We start from the raw sequence: 15,304 nt of genomic DNA on the forward strand, positions 1-15,304 counted from the left end.
GACTTATTGTTCATTAGAGGAATTGGTGATATTTAAGGAGTTAGATGTAATTACAGGGAAAAACGGTAATTTGGTCCAGCTGTACTTACGAGCAATTTGTGAAGGATCATCGCACTATTGATTGGTTATATCCAATGGATACAGAAATATATCTTAGTGCGAAGAGTGCAATTGTCGGTCTTTAGTGGAGTGTCCGGTAGTTAACGGATAGTGGATATCGTGATTAAAGAGTTTAGTTAGTTATTCATGTACCGTTGGAGCTTCAAGCTACAGGTCCATAAGGTCCCCTTGGTAGCTCAATGGATTCATATTGAGAATCAGTTTTTGGGTTAGTTTGAAATGTTCAAATTAACAAGAGGGAATTTGATTATATATGATATAACTAAATTAATTAAATTATATATGATATAATTGAAATGATGTATTTGATACATTGTTATTTGATTGGAGGAATTAATATACATATGATTTATATTAAATTCCATAAAATAGAAAAAGAACTATGGTTTATTTGTTGTATATGACGTAATATTAAAACTATAGGTTATAAATATAATATGATAAGTTAGTTATTGTATTTATTTATAATTTATTAATTATATGATAATTGATATTTATTTTTCTCAATAACTGACCTTAGTGGGTGGTTATATATGGTTTTATGGCAAATTGAGATAAAAGAAATTTGATTTAAAAAATCTCAGTGAACGCAACAAGTGAACAACATAAGTTATCAGATAACTATTAAGTGTCTAAACGATAGGATCGAGTTTACTATACGATAGTACTCGTTTACTAAACGATCGAGCGACGAGTCTATATGATAGGCTTTATCTACTACACGATTGTGTGATTGCATACTCGATCGTCTACTCCAATCCATCCCTCGATCCAAAATCACCCAGAGTCCACAACTCTTAGATTCTCATAACGAGAATACCAAGGTAATCTTGTGGTTGTGTTCGATTGATCGAGGATCGAATTTTACTCGATGATGATCGAGGAAGTTCCAGTTGCTTGTTGCGTTCGTGCTGTTCGACGCTAGTGACCGATCGAGGGAAATACATGAAGAAAGAGTTCTTCAAAGGTATTGTCACTCGATCCCTTTGTATTTGATTTGAAGCATGCTGTAATTTATTGATTAATGTGTAATCATTTCTGTTTGAATGTAAATGTTTTGAGTTTTTTCACAATGGAGTTTGGAACGATCTGCTTCCGCTCAAAGGTCCTCTATAATTGGAGTTCCTTCATGTTGGGTATTCGATTAGATTTTAGTACAGTTTTTCACCCATAGACTGATGGTCAGATAGAACGTTTAAACCAAACGTTGAAGGATATGTTGCGCGCTTGTGTGTTAGAGTTTTTAGGGAGTTGAGACTCTCACCTACATTTGATGGAGTTTTCATATAATAATAGTTATTAGGCTATCATTGGCATGTCACCATTTGAGGCCATATATGGAAAGAGTTGCAGGTCTCCAGTATGTTGGGATGAGGTTGGTGAGAGGAAGTTGCTAGGGCTTGAGCTGGTGCAAACCACGATGAGGCAATATAGAAGATTAGAGTTCGTATGCAACAGCTTAGAGCAGACATAAATGTTATGCCGACGTTAGGCGTAAAGACCTAGAGTTTGAAACTGGTGATAAAGTGTTTTGAAAAGTGGCACCTATGAGAGGTATTTTGAGGTTTGGAAGAAAAAGGAAGCTAAGTCCACGATTTATTGGGCCTTTTGAGATCTTAGAGTGAATTGGCCTTGTAGCTTATCGGTTGATATTGCCATTGTTGGGTCTTTAAAGGATATATATTTTCCATGTTAATTTCCCCAAAATGATGTTGAGTATTTGCTTTAATTGCTAATTTTGTAGGTAAAACAGTCCCCGAGGTGTTTAACAGTCATTCCGAGAAAATTAGGCCAAAAAGATAAAAAATGACCAAGAAAATCAACTAAATTGAAGAGAATTAGAAAATTACTAAATTTCCATCAAGTATCATCGAGTACCATCGAGTTATTACCAAAAAGACCATCGACCATCAAGTAATCGAGTATAATCAAGCATCGAATAATCGAGTTAATACCATCAAGCATCGAGTAAATGCTATTGAGTCATCGAGTAAGGCCATCGAGTTTCAGTGTCATAATCCTATGAGAGGCGTAGAGCAACGCTTGAAGACAGAACGCTTGCTTTTGCTGCAAAATGGGGCAACGTTGCAACACTCCCCACAGTGTTGCAACACTCTAGATTTTGAAGCATTTCATCCTTCGTGTGCTTCTTGCAACCAAGCGTCAACACAACATTGCAATGTTAGCCCAATACTTCTTGGCTTTTTCTATGATTTAGCATTGCAACGTTGATCCCAGCATCGCAACACTACCCTGCAAGTGTAAATAGTTTTCTTCCCAACTTCGATGGATGCTGGAATTTCTCTCTGTATCAATTATTCTCTATAGTAATTTTGTTTCCTACTTAGGTTAGATTTTGTTTTCTTTTTGAATTGTAATCAATAACTTGTAATTCTTCATGAATTTGTCTATGGATTTGTGAAATAATACAATCTTGTTTCTATTTCAAGAGTTTTTGCAAATTCTTTTGAGTTTTCTGCTTTTCTTTATCATTAGCGGTATGAATTGAGCATTCTTGAATCGGTTTTTAATTTTTGAAGCACGTTGAATGATCTATATCTTGAACATGTTTAGCCTAGATGTTTGGTTTTGTCACATTTTCTCATGATTGAATCCGTTGCTTTTAATGTGTTCAATAGAATGTCTAGCCAAGATCTCCAAGAGACAATAGTAATTGTGTGTTGAATGGCTATCCTAGGACGGACTAATTACTAGATCTGAAGAAAATCCGGTTGATTGAGTAAGCTATCTTAATAATTAATTGACGTAATTGAATCCTAGAAATTAATGCACATGTTTTCTCTTCTATATGGCCACTATTGAACCCAATAGAGGTAGAAACATGTAGATAGATTAGGGTTAGGGCTATCCTACCTTAATCGTTGATTAGGACGCTTTCTTGACTAGGTTATACTAGTTGTCCGCATTTGTAGAGACTAGTTTAATCTAGTTAAGTAAGTAGTTGCGAGCTTAATCTGATTGCAAATTAAATTTGTAGAATTCAATGAGGAATTGCAATAAACATCTAACTTGGATTAGAAGCAAGATTGTTCTAAACTTGGTTACAACTATCCTTTATCTTTTGATTTTTAACATGTTTCTTGTCTTAATAAAAAACTCCTATTTTATAGCTTTCATAGTTAATCTTGGTTAAAGAAAAGATTAAATAACATTTCCCTATGGATCGACCTCTTACTTCCACTTTAACTACGAGTTAGTTAGGTTGTTGTTTGAGCTTTACAAATATTGTTTGTTTCGGGTTAGGTAGAACTAACGACACCTACTTAGCTTTGAACAGCCACCATCTCTCTCTTCAGTTCACATTGTTTTCCATGTTTCGATGTTGAGGAAGTATGTGGCAAATCCGTCCCATGTGGTGGACTTTGAACCATTGCAGTTGAATGAAAACTTGAGTTATGAAGAGAAGCTTGTAAGAATTCTTGCTAGGGAGGTGAAGACCTTACGCAATTGTGAGATAACACTTGTGAAAGTTCTGTGGTAGAATCACCAGTTCGAGGAGGCTATATGGGAGCGAGAGGATGAGATGAAAGCGAGTACTTGGAGCTTTTTCGGGAATGAACTTTTAAGGACGAAATTTCTTTGAAGAGGGAATAATGTAACATCCCAAGTTTGTGGGTAATTTAAATTCAATATTTTGTAAGATTTGAGAAAATTTTGAATTTTGGAAGATAAATTGAATTATTGTTAAAGGATAATTCAATTCTATTATTTGTTTAGAAGGAAATTTTGAAATTTAGATTTCATTAAAGGAAATTTGGGATTTATTTCACATTATCTCAATCTTATTTTAGTTCGGAGAAGTTGAAATTAAAATTTGGAGAAGATATTTGGAATCCAGTTGAAATTAAAATTTGGAGAGATATTTGGAATCCAATTGAATCGATTAGTTGAGATAAATGGTTTAAATTACTTTCCCAAAAGATTTGGATTTTGTTTTTCAATAAAAAAATATTAGGATTTTGAAGAGGAAAGGAAATTAAATATATATATATATATGTTTATATATATGTGTGTGTGAGAAGGAAAGAAAAAAAATCTCTCTTTCTCCCTCTTAGTTTTGCATGTGCGACCCCTACCCCCCTCCAAATCTTCTTCTTCATTCAGACTTTAGATGCCGCACGTGTCCAACAAGCCCAGCCGCCCCTTCTCTAGCTGTAGCTATCATTAACTTCACCGACGACCAAGCGCCGTCCATCGCCATCGACCAGAGCTTGTCTGCGTGTTGCACAACCATTCGCGCCACTCTCTCGGTTCATTCGTGGTTTTTCTCCAGCGTTCCGCCCGAGCCCAGTCATCGGTTGAGCCAGCCGACCATATTCGTCTGAAGCCGCTGCGTCTCCTCACGCCGACATCACAGATCTGCCACAGTGTAGTTCTCTCATTCGCTCGTACACGTTGGATCTGTTCACCAGCCTGCTCGACGTTGAAGCTTCTACTCTAGCCACGTCGTCCTCTATACCAACCATCGGTTAACGCCTTTGTGCACGTCGGAGAGCATTGCCCAGCCGCCGTTGATTGTTTCTACGGCTAGATCTGTCTTTCGGGGTAAGTTTATCGACATTGTGGTTGTTTCGAAGTGCTCATTGATATTGGTGTTAAGTTTTGGGCCAAGATTTAATTTGCCCATAATTTTGAAGGTTGACTTCAAGAACTTGAAGTTGAGTGGGTTGTCCATCGTTGTAAAGGTTCGTTTGGGAGGATGTTGAGGTATCCTATCAAATTGAAAACCAATTTCGGGGAAGATTGTTAGATCTTGGTAAATTTTTGGTGAGTTAGATTGGAAACATTTGGACTAATTTGGTTAATTGGATTTAGACCTCATGACTAATTTAAATTTTTGGATTCATTATTTTAGGTCATGGTTGCTAAATTAAATTTGTAATTTATGCTATGGGGTGGATTCAAGTCTTTCAAAGTTTTAAGAAGATTAATACTTGGATTAAAACATGTGACCAAATTTTTTAGGTAAGTAATCTTACTACTGGAACAGCCTATGTGCCCAGCGATAAAAATTAAAATTAATTTTGAAGATTCTGAGTTTTGTTAGCATTGAGATGTTTGAGGATAAACAAATTGATATTGATTATGTTTTGAAACATGATATGTATGCTAGCATGAACCAAATTATTCTCTGTTTATATGATTGGCTAAAATAAACAATGAGTATGATGATATATATTTGCATGTTTGTGGGACTATGTTTTATGATGCATGTTATGTTTATGATAGTGATAGTTACCCTTACCCGTAGTTAGGAGGTGGTGATTTCCTTCAGGATTCACCAGAAGTGGTGATCTCCTTTGGAATTTCACCATAGGTTTGTGATTCCTTCGGGATTCACCATAGGTTTGCGTTTCTTTTGAGATTCACAGGAGGTGGTGATCTCCTTCGAGATTCCATCAGAGATTTGTGATTCTTTCGTGATTCACCAGATGTTTGTGTTTCTTTTGGGATTCATTAGAGGTGGTGATATCCTTCGAGATTTTACCAGAGAAATGTGTTTCCTTTAGGATTCACCAGAGGTTTATGGGTACACCTAATCTATGGTGGAGTGGGTTCAACTATTCACTAATTAGCCGTAGAGGGTTATGCACATCCCATCAGAGAGTAGCATCTAGAGGACATGGATGCTTAACCTGATCCTGGTAGTGGGGTTACTGAGTATTTTATACTCATTATGTCTCATGCTTATTTTTCAGGTAAGGGTAAGAGCACGTTGACGAATGATAAACGGAATCCGTGATCAAACCACTGGGACCAATCATATGCTTATGCTCAAGTTTTTAGGATTTTATGTTTTAAAATTTCTTGTCTTGATGTTTGAACATGAGATTTTGGTATTTGAGCTTTGAACTTTTCATGAGAATTTTCTAGTTTTGTTTTATGGTTTTAAGGGTACCCTATTAAATAAGTTTTAGTCATTTACTTTTAATAAAGTTATTGATTTCATAGTATTTGGTTGTTTTGTTTTTACCAAATCATGAAAATATGTTGATTTGAAAGGTATGCATGCATGTAGTAACGACCTAGTATAAGTTGTAGGGAGTTGGGTCGTTACAGTTGGTATTAGAGCCCATGTTTTGGGTTCTACAGACTGTCTTACTATGTAAGTCCAGATTTTCTCTATGGTCCATGAACGGATTCCTTGTCATCGCCAGGTATGTCTTATCAATTAAATCTTTTATGATAATTGTGCACTAACATATTTGTTTACCTTAAATGCATAAGTTATGTTCTAATGCTAGGTTAGTGACTCTATAGAAGTTATTATAAGCTGATTTTTCTTTTTCTCAGAGCTTTCAAAAGCTCTGCCTTCTCCAACTATTTCTCTACGTTCCTTCTCCTCATTTTCTCAATCTTTTCGTTCTTTTCATTTTTCTTATTCTTTTCCTTCTTCAGCTCACACTTCTCCCTTCTCTTTTCTTTGCTAATTTTCTCAATATTTTTCTTGATGTGCTCTTTCTTCACCGCCTGCGCATCCTCACAATATTCTCATTGCAACTCTTCCTCAACCTCTGCAATAGTAGCTTCAAACCTATTCTCTTCTACTTCATTTGCCTTGAATTCTGCTTTGAACTCAACGACTCCTTATTCTAACTCCTCATTGCAAATCTATTTTTCTAAAGTGCTTACGGTGATGAGAAGTTGAGCATTTTCCTTCAACTGGTGAAGCTCTTGCTTCACCTTACAGCCCACTAGGCTTTTAACCACTCCATAAAGGATGTGGTGATGATGACCTAAAGATTGTTCTCACCATGCCCAACTACCGTAGAGTTTGCTAATTTCCTTGACTTCCTCTTCAATAGCACAATCTTCTTTTATTCATCCTCTTCTTCTTCTTCCAAGCCTTATAGGTTAGGCTTAGAGATGTGACAGACCTTTCTCCATTTTTTTTTCTATGATCCTCTTCTTCAAAGACCTTGCAACCAACTTATCTTCGTTCTTTACAGTCTTTTTCTTCTTGGATTCTTCTACCAGTCTCTTAACAGGCCCATCATTAGAATATGTGGAAACAGGCTTGCGGTTCGTAGGCTCTTCAGTGGCATGCACTCGTAGCAGGGATAAATCCTTCCGGTGAACATACCTCCCCACTACTTCCTTCCATTCCTTTCTCCATTTTGGGCAGTCTCCCTTACTTGTTAGTCCACAACTCCTTCATCCGCTCAATGCTTTCGATAGTGCCCCCAAAGGCATCCTTCTGATCCCTTCTTGCCGCTTCACTTTTGGCCACCATGTCATGTACATTAGGCAGAATTGGGCGCTGTTAGCTCTCAAAACGAGCTAATATTCCTAGCTTAATTCGGGCTCGTTAGTGGATTTTATGTGTTTATTTTCCTATTTTGTAGGTATCAACCAACCAAGAGGTAGAATTAATCATTTGGTGAAGAACAAGGTCAATTTGAAGTAATTTGGAGTTAATTTGAACATCTGGGCTTCAAAAGAGTTGAATAGACCAAAATGCCATCGAGTAATCAAGAAAATGCTATCGATTAATCGGAGATCGAGTAGCGAGTTTCTGACAGTGGACGCAGCGTTGCAACTCTACTCCAAGCATCGCGATGCTCAGGGGTTGAATCAATACCAGCGTCCCAACGCATCTGAACGCTCTAACCTAATGCTTGTGGACAAAATGCCCAGAGTTGCAACGCTGGCCATTAGCGTTGCAAAGTTATTATCTTTGATGGACATGGAGTGGAGTGTGTGTGCGAGTGAGCATGGCAATACCATTCCAAGCATTGTAACACTGCGATGGATTCCTATAAATATCTCTCCTCAGCCTTAGGTCAAATATGCCGAATTTTGGAGGCCAAATCGATGAAGGCCGAAGTTAAACTTCATTCTTCTTCTTTTTCCTTTAATTTTCAGTATCTTTAGGTTAGTTTTTATTTTATTTTTAGATTATGAACATGTATTGGAACATATCCCATCGGTTTTTCTATGAATCGATGAGGTAATCTTTTGTTTAGTTCTTGGATCGAATGTTTTTTGTATCTTAATGAGTTTTCTGTCTAATTTTATGCAGTAGGGATTGTCAGTCGTTATCAATTCAATCCAGGATTTGATCATTGGACGGTGGTCAAGAAGATCCTCAAGAATCTTCGGAGAATGAGGGTCTATGCTTGTGTATGGAGCTAAGGATCTGATCCTTACGGGATACAATGTTGCTGATCCCTTTACAAAGGCCCTCACGGCTAAAGTGTTTGAGGGTCACCTTGAGAGTCTGGGTCTGCGGGACATGTGGCATCTAGTCTAGGGTAACTGGGAGATGATACTGGGGTATGCCCTAGTTTATTGTATATTGTACATTTTTATATTATATTGTACATTAGTCTCCCGAGTCATTAGGACAAGTGGGAGATTGTTGAGATTGGAGTCCTAATTCTCCCGGTGTCTTGTTGTTTTGTAAAGATACACATTGTTCAATGAATAAATAAATGTTATTTACTTCTGGCATTTACTTATATCGAAAAACAAAGCTCTTTGGTTATCTTATGCGAACTTAAGCATGTATATGTAATATACAAGTGGATCATGCCTTAAGTGATAACTTAAATAGGTCTGTAGTATAAGGATTAAGGTGGGATACCTGATCTTGGTGACACTACGGATAAGGTCTGCTTTGTAGAGTTTTCAAGTGTTATAAATTACTACAGATGATAGATCCTAACCATTCACGTGGAGACGTGGAGCGGGGGTGTCCTATACAAAGAGTTTGTATAGGACCTGGACCACGAGATGACTAGACTCAGTATATAACGCCGTTGATATTAGAAACTTACATCTCACCTACACGACCATAGGTGACACGACCTTAATCCTGAGTATTTTCAGAACTCATGCCTTTGAGGGCGGTCCTTTGATTAGTATGGGTGAGAGTGGCCAGATTGCCAACTCAACATGCCTACCTTTTTGGGGACTTTTCTGATATGGGAGGCTGAAACTCAATCCACAATATGGAATTCACTCATTTCCTGAAGCAGGGATAAGTAGAGAGATTGCTCCCTTAAGGACTGATTCCGGGGCTTGAACATAGTGGCCACAACTTTTCTTTGGAAGAGAAGACTCAGTCATAGTAGGACTATGACTTATGTTCATTAAAGGGATTAGTGGTACTTAAGGAGACAGATGTAACTACAGGGGCATAATGGTTATTGGCCCAGCTATACTTACGAGCGATCTGTGAAGGGTTGTCGCACTGCTGATTGGTTAAGATGGACACATAATATATCTGTGATAAGGATAGTTCAGCTGTCAGTTTTTAGTGAAGTGCCTGGCAGTTAACGGATGGTAGATCCCGTGACTAAAGAGTTTAGTCAGTTATTCACGTATCGTTGAAGCTTCGTGCTATATGTTCATGAGGTCCCCTTGGTAGTCCAATGGATTTAGTTGAGGATCAGTTCTTGGTATTGATTTGAAATGTTCAAATTGACAATAGGTATTTTGTGTAAAACCCGAACCCTAATTACTTTAAGTAAGAGTATGTAATGTGATGTCTTCTAATGAGTTAAATGAAGCCATGTTTTAGGAGAGATAGAGGATGGAAGCAAGAAGAAATAAGCTCTTGTGTAGCTAAGTATAAACCCCGAATTCTAAATTTCCTAGACAAGTATGTGTAGCCAAAGAAATGAAATATTAAAATTCTAATAAGTGAAAAAACCATGTTATTTATAGGAGTTGTTGAGAAAGAAAAAGAAAAGCATATTAAATAGGAAAGCCCACTTATTGGTTTGGATGGAGGCATTAAATATGGGGTGACGTGGCGGTTAATCCTTGAATGTGGGAGTCGGCAAGAAGATTAAAAGAAAAAGAAAATTCAAAAGTTTGGTTTCGGCAATCTACATGAGCAAATTTAGTGAAATCAGTGTCATTTGAAAGCTGAGAGAATCTAGTTTTTGAGGTTTTCTTGTCGGAGAAAGATTATAGGAGAAAAAGAACAAAAAGTGAGGATATTGTAGAAGAGGCAGAATCATGGATTAGTCAGGGCTCAAGGTAGATATTGGAAGGTCTAGGCCAAATCATAAGGAATTATTGGCTGAAATTTTGAGGTAAGAAAGTTAACTCAATTATAAACATGTTTTTAGAAGGAAGTTTCTTTAAAAGAGGTCTGGATTGTGAGTTATAAATGTTTGAAGTTGTAACAGAGAATCTGTACATAAGCAGACAGCTGCTTGGGAAGAACAAGTAAACAGCTCACCGTGGAGAGTTATAGCGAGATATGGAGAATGAGGATCTCACTTATGAAGGAAATTTCGCTAATTTTGTGCTGAGGATCTCACTTATGAAGGAAATTTTGCTAATTTTGTGCTGAGGATCTCGCTCAAGAAGGAAATCTCGCTAGAAATTGGGTTGAATCTCGCTGGTAAGGTGAGTATCGCTAGGATGAAAATTTGCTAGGAAAAAGCTTGATCTCGCTCATCATGAGGATCTCCCTCATGAGGAATAATTCACTCATGATGAGTATCTCGCTAGTAAAGCTGTCTTTGATGATGAAAGTTCCATTAGTAAATGAACTATTTGGGGTATTTTGCTAAGAATTCTAAGTAGTTTAACTGGGAATTATATCCTTTCAGGCCAAGAAGAGCTAGAGGAGACGTATAACCCGTTAAGAGGTCAACTAGCTGTGAGTGACTATGTGATGATTTAATGTTTTAATGATTTAGAAACCATGATTTCTTTGAAGTTATTTCTCATGCTAAGTGTTTATATGAAGTGCCAAGCAACCTATGTTTGAAGCTATTTCTCATGCTAAGTAAGGCATGTTTACAATAGAAATTGACATGATTTAAGTATGTTATCTAGTCCAAATACTTTCAACATGTTTTAGTAACTCCATTTTCATGATGTTTACTAATGTATGAGTGTTTCAAGTATGTTATCCGTGTCTAACGCATGCTAATGGTTTTTACGAGCTATTTCAACATGATTTAAGCCAACTTATTTTACAAAGTGTGAAGCATGCGTTAGAGTTAAGCTAAGGTTGAATGAAGCTTGATGTATTATGTTTTGAATACTTAATGTTGTCAAAGTACATGCATTGGTATTCCTAAACATAATGAAAAGGGATACTGAATGTAACGACCCGTGTGGATTTGTGGGGACAACTTTCCCTTCTAGAAGCATTCAAGGCAAGTGAGGATGACGTAGCTAGGTCGCAAGGGACGCAAGGGATGCCGGGGCCATCAAGGGCCGAATCCGGATTCCAAATCCTGGTCCGAATCCTGAGCCTATGGCGTTACACTGAAGGTAGAGAAAGTATCCTAAAGAGTTTTCTATACTATATTTTGGAGCTATTCTTTTAATGCTCTTCGAGAACTTGATAGCTTAAGTGAGCCAGATACTGAAGGTAAGGAAGGTATCTGAATAAATGTACCTAAGGTGTTGACGATACATAGAAAATTCCATGTGCACGTAGGTAGTTCTGAATGAGAGGCCGAAGTATGGGTCTCCTAGGCCATATACTAGCAAAGGGAGGTCGAAGTATGGGTCTCCTAGGCTATATACCAGCAAACGGAGGCCGAAGTATGGGTCTCTTGGCCGGTAATAGATGTTGGGAACTAGAACGATGTATGCTCGTTCTCAACTAAGGAATAATGATGTTTAATGGTGGTTAAATGTTGATCAATGTTTATGTGTAAAGGAAGTTGCTTGAGATGCCCATCGGTATACTTAAAGAGATCGATGTAGGGATCTCCCCTAGCCATAGTTTAGTATGAACAGGACGAAGTAGAGGTCTCATCTGGCCATGGATTCGCATTGGGAATTAGAGCAATGAATGTTCATTCTCAACTAAGATTCAAGTTTCAAATACAATGGTTTTAAAGGTTCTATGTATACGTTTGCTTGGTATACTTTAGTTACAGTATTACGTTTTCAAGCTTTCAGTTTAAGTATGAGATTTACGTTTTTATTAAGTCACTCATTGGGCTTCTAGCTCACGTTTTCAAATGTTTTCCTTTTTCAGGTAGCGATCAGATTCCTCAAGGTTGATTCTACTGCTGTTTGCCACTAAAAGCCCGACTTGTTCAGAAGAACTTAGGTTGATGGCTTGTTTATGTACACATGTTTTGAGAGGGACTAGGGCTTTGTTAGGAATGCTTGGGCCATTTGTGAATATTTTTTTTCCATAGATGTTATGTCATGGCTGTATGCGTATACCACTAATGTATTAAATAGGTTGGTATTTAGATTAGAAGGCTTTGGTGGTGGGTGCTGGCAGTAGGGTTAGTAACTACCACGGTCATATCCTTATCTAGATTAAAAGGGTAATCTGGGAGGGGGTGTGACATTTTGATTATATATGATATAATCGGTTTGATGTATGAGATACATCTAGTGGAGGATTGATGTAATTAAGATTTACATTAAGTACCATGGAATAGAAAAAGAACTATGATTTATATGTTTCATGAGATTAAATATTAAAACTATAGGTTATAAATATAGTATAATAAGTTGGTTATCATTTATGTTTATAATAATATTAATTATTGGATAATTAATTCTTTTTCTTTTAAATAACCAAAGTAGTGGGTGGTTATTTGATCATGGTAACCATGAGTTTAAAAGGAGAGTGGTTTCCTATTTCGAAAAGAAGCTTTTACAAAAGATTGAAAAAGTTTTTGAGTTTTCTCTTTGCGCAAAAGAAACTCACGAAGTCGTCAAGTAAATTCGGATTAACTAAACGACAGCTTGGCAAGTTAAATGATTGTGCAGGTGCGAGCTAAATGATCGTGCAGTATTTACTAAACGAGCGCATAGTTTTGCTAGATGATCGTTGGCCCAAGGTAAACGATCGTGTAGAGTCTGTAGGCGATAGACCGAGATCAACGATGAGCTAAATGATCGCATAGCTTTTGCTAGACGATCGCTTAGCTTTATTTAAACGATTGGACATCAACCTATACGATAGGTCTCCGCCATCTCCCACTTGCTCAGTCGTGTATGTGATCGTTGTTTCCTCCTTCGTCTGCCTTATACGAAGTCCGAACAGGGCCCACCCTCTGGATTCTCACACCGAGAATATCAAGGTCGCCTTGTTGGTGGTGTCAGACTCAACTCGACACCGTCGAGGTTTTCTGGAGGCCGTTCGTGGTGTTGTGGAAGCTGTTCGTGTTGCGAAGGAGTTTGTGACCGAGGAGATCATTAAGGACAAGCGCAAAGTGTTGGTGCAGGTTTGTGCGGTGTTGCGGTCGTGTAGATCGAGCGTTTGAGGCTGCTGTTGTTTGAGCATTCGTGCGTAATGGAGTGGAGAGACGCTGCTGTCATTATGCGTTGAGTTTGTCTGTTTTGTGCATTTGTTGTTCATGCTGTAATTTCTGCATTTTATTTGTATAACCGCTTGTTTGAAGTTAACTGTAAATGTATTGCTTATTCATGATTGTAATTTGGAATTAGTCTTGTTCCGCTGTTCATGGAAATCTTAGAATCCGATTTCCTTCAAGATTTACATTAAGTACCAGGAAATAGAAAAAAACTATGGTTTATTTGTTTCATGAGATGAAATATTAAAACTATAGGTTATAAATATCATATGGTAAGTTGGTTATCATATATATTTATAATAATATTAATTATTGGATAATTATATCTTTTTCTCAAATAACCAATTGCGTGAGAGGTTATTTGTTGTTTCATAATAACCGTGAGATAAAAGGAAAAATATTTTCCTTAATTTGTAAGATTTGAGATTTTCCATTCTCGGATAGACTCACGGAATCGCTGTCAAGTGAATAGGATTCACTAGATGATATTTGAAGAGAGACTAAACGATTATGGAGTGACACTACACGATAGTTCACTCAGTTGGCCATTAGTTAAACGATCGCAAAGCATTTGCTATACGATCGTAGAGCATTTGTTAAACAATTGGGCATTCGTCTATACGATAGACTTTTGTCATCTCCCACTTGCTCAATCGTGTATACGATTTTTATTCCTTCGGTCTCTTCCTCTAACCAAGTTCACACGGAGCCCACACTTTTGGATTCTTAGAGTGAGAATACTAAGGTAACCATTGTGGTGTTGTCGTACTCAACTCGACTGAGGTCGAGGTTTTTGGAGGCCATTCGTTGAGTTCGCAATGTTCGTGTGTTGGTCGCTATGATCGTGCAGTGTATCAGTCATTGTGTTCAAGCGTTCGTGTGTTGCAGTCTTGGAGATTGAACGAGCGTTCATGATCAAAGGAGGTTAAAGATGAGTCTTCAAAGGTATGATATTCTATCCCTTGATCTGATCGTAAAGTATGCTGTAATTTCGTATTGTGTATGACCGGTTAGTTTCCGTTTCTTGACTGTAATTGTTTATGTTCAATTTCGAATGAAATTTGGAACGATCATTCCGCTGCTCATGGAAATCCTCATGTCTGATTTCGAACAGTAAGTTAGTTAGGGCACGGCTTTCTAGCCTCAACTACGAGTTAGGACACTTGATCGATTTGGATTAATTGATTTTTGGGTTTATAAAGATTAGTTAATTTGCATCGATTGGGTAACTATGCAAGCATAATTCGAATATATGATATTTTGGCTGAAAACAATGATTTAATTTACAATGAGTGGCTATTTGATCCGAGAACCAAATGAATCCATTACCGCTTCATAAATCCATTGCATTTTATTTCCTTTTCACGCATGTTATCTCTTTTGACCAGAATCGAAGCTTAAAGGGGCATTCTCACCGGCTGGTGCAGAAAATGATTTTTTGGCACTCAATCGGTCTGACACCTTCAATGGAGAGTGAAAAAAAATGAAGAATCCTCAAACAAATTTGAAGCTATGAAGGTGAACGGAGCTTTGTGAGAGAATCGACAGTGAGAGACAAATGCAAAGGCTGACGCGAAATAGTAACCACTAAATGTAACACTATTGATTAGTAAGGTTTATATTTCAATAAGATGACCTAGACAACTTAGTTTTAATCTTAAATGTATTATGAACTCCTGTTCACGAAGGATTGTCTTTTGATTTGTATGGGTAAGAGAGAGTGGCCAGTTTATTGACTTAATAAACCTACCATTTTGGGGAGAAGACCGAATGGGGAACTGGGAACATAATAATACAAGATGGAATTCACTCCTTCCCAACTTTAGTGTAAGTAGATGAATGTTCCCTTAAGTGGTGTCTCTAGGACTTGAACAAAGAGCCCTATTCTCTCGTTGGTCTGA

At 37.4% G+C, this 15,304-nt stretch overlaps 1 long non-coding RNA gene across 1 annotated transcript; it reads left to right on the top strand.

Moving 5' to 3' along the window:
- Positions 1–4,146: 4,146 nt before the first annotated feature.
- On the top strand, positions 4,147–8,595 carry LOC150037532 (uncharacterized). Its single transcript, XR_016528133.1, has 4 exons — positions 4,147–4,686; positions 4,779–4,908; positions 4,997–5,106; positions 5,841–8,595. It is a non-coding gene; the product is annotated as an uncharacterized LOC150037532 (long non-coding RNA).
- The last annotated feature ends 6,709 nt before the right edge of the window (positions 8,596–15,304 follow it).

Source organism: Benincasa hispida, chromosome 3, assembly GCF_027475165.1.
Source record: "Benincasa hispida cultivar pf3 chromosome 3, pf3_genome.v1.1, whole genome shotgun sequence".
NCBI classification, from domain to species: domain Eukaryota; kingdom Viridiplantae; phylum Streptophyta; class Magnoliopsida; order Cucurbitales; family Cucurbitaceae; genus Benincasa; species Benincasa hispida.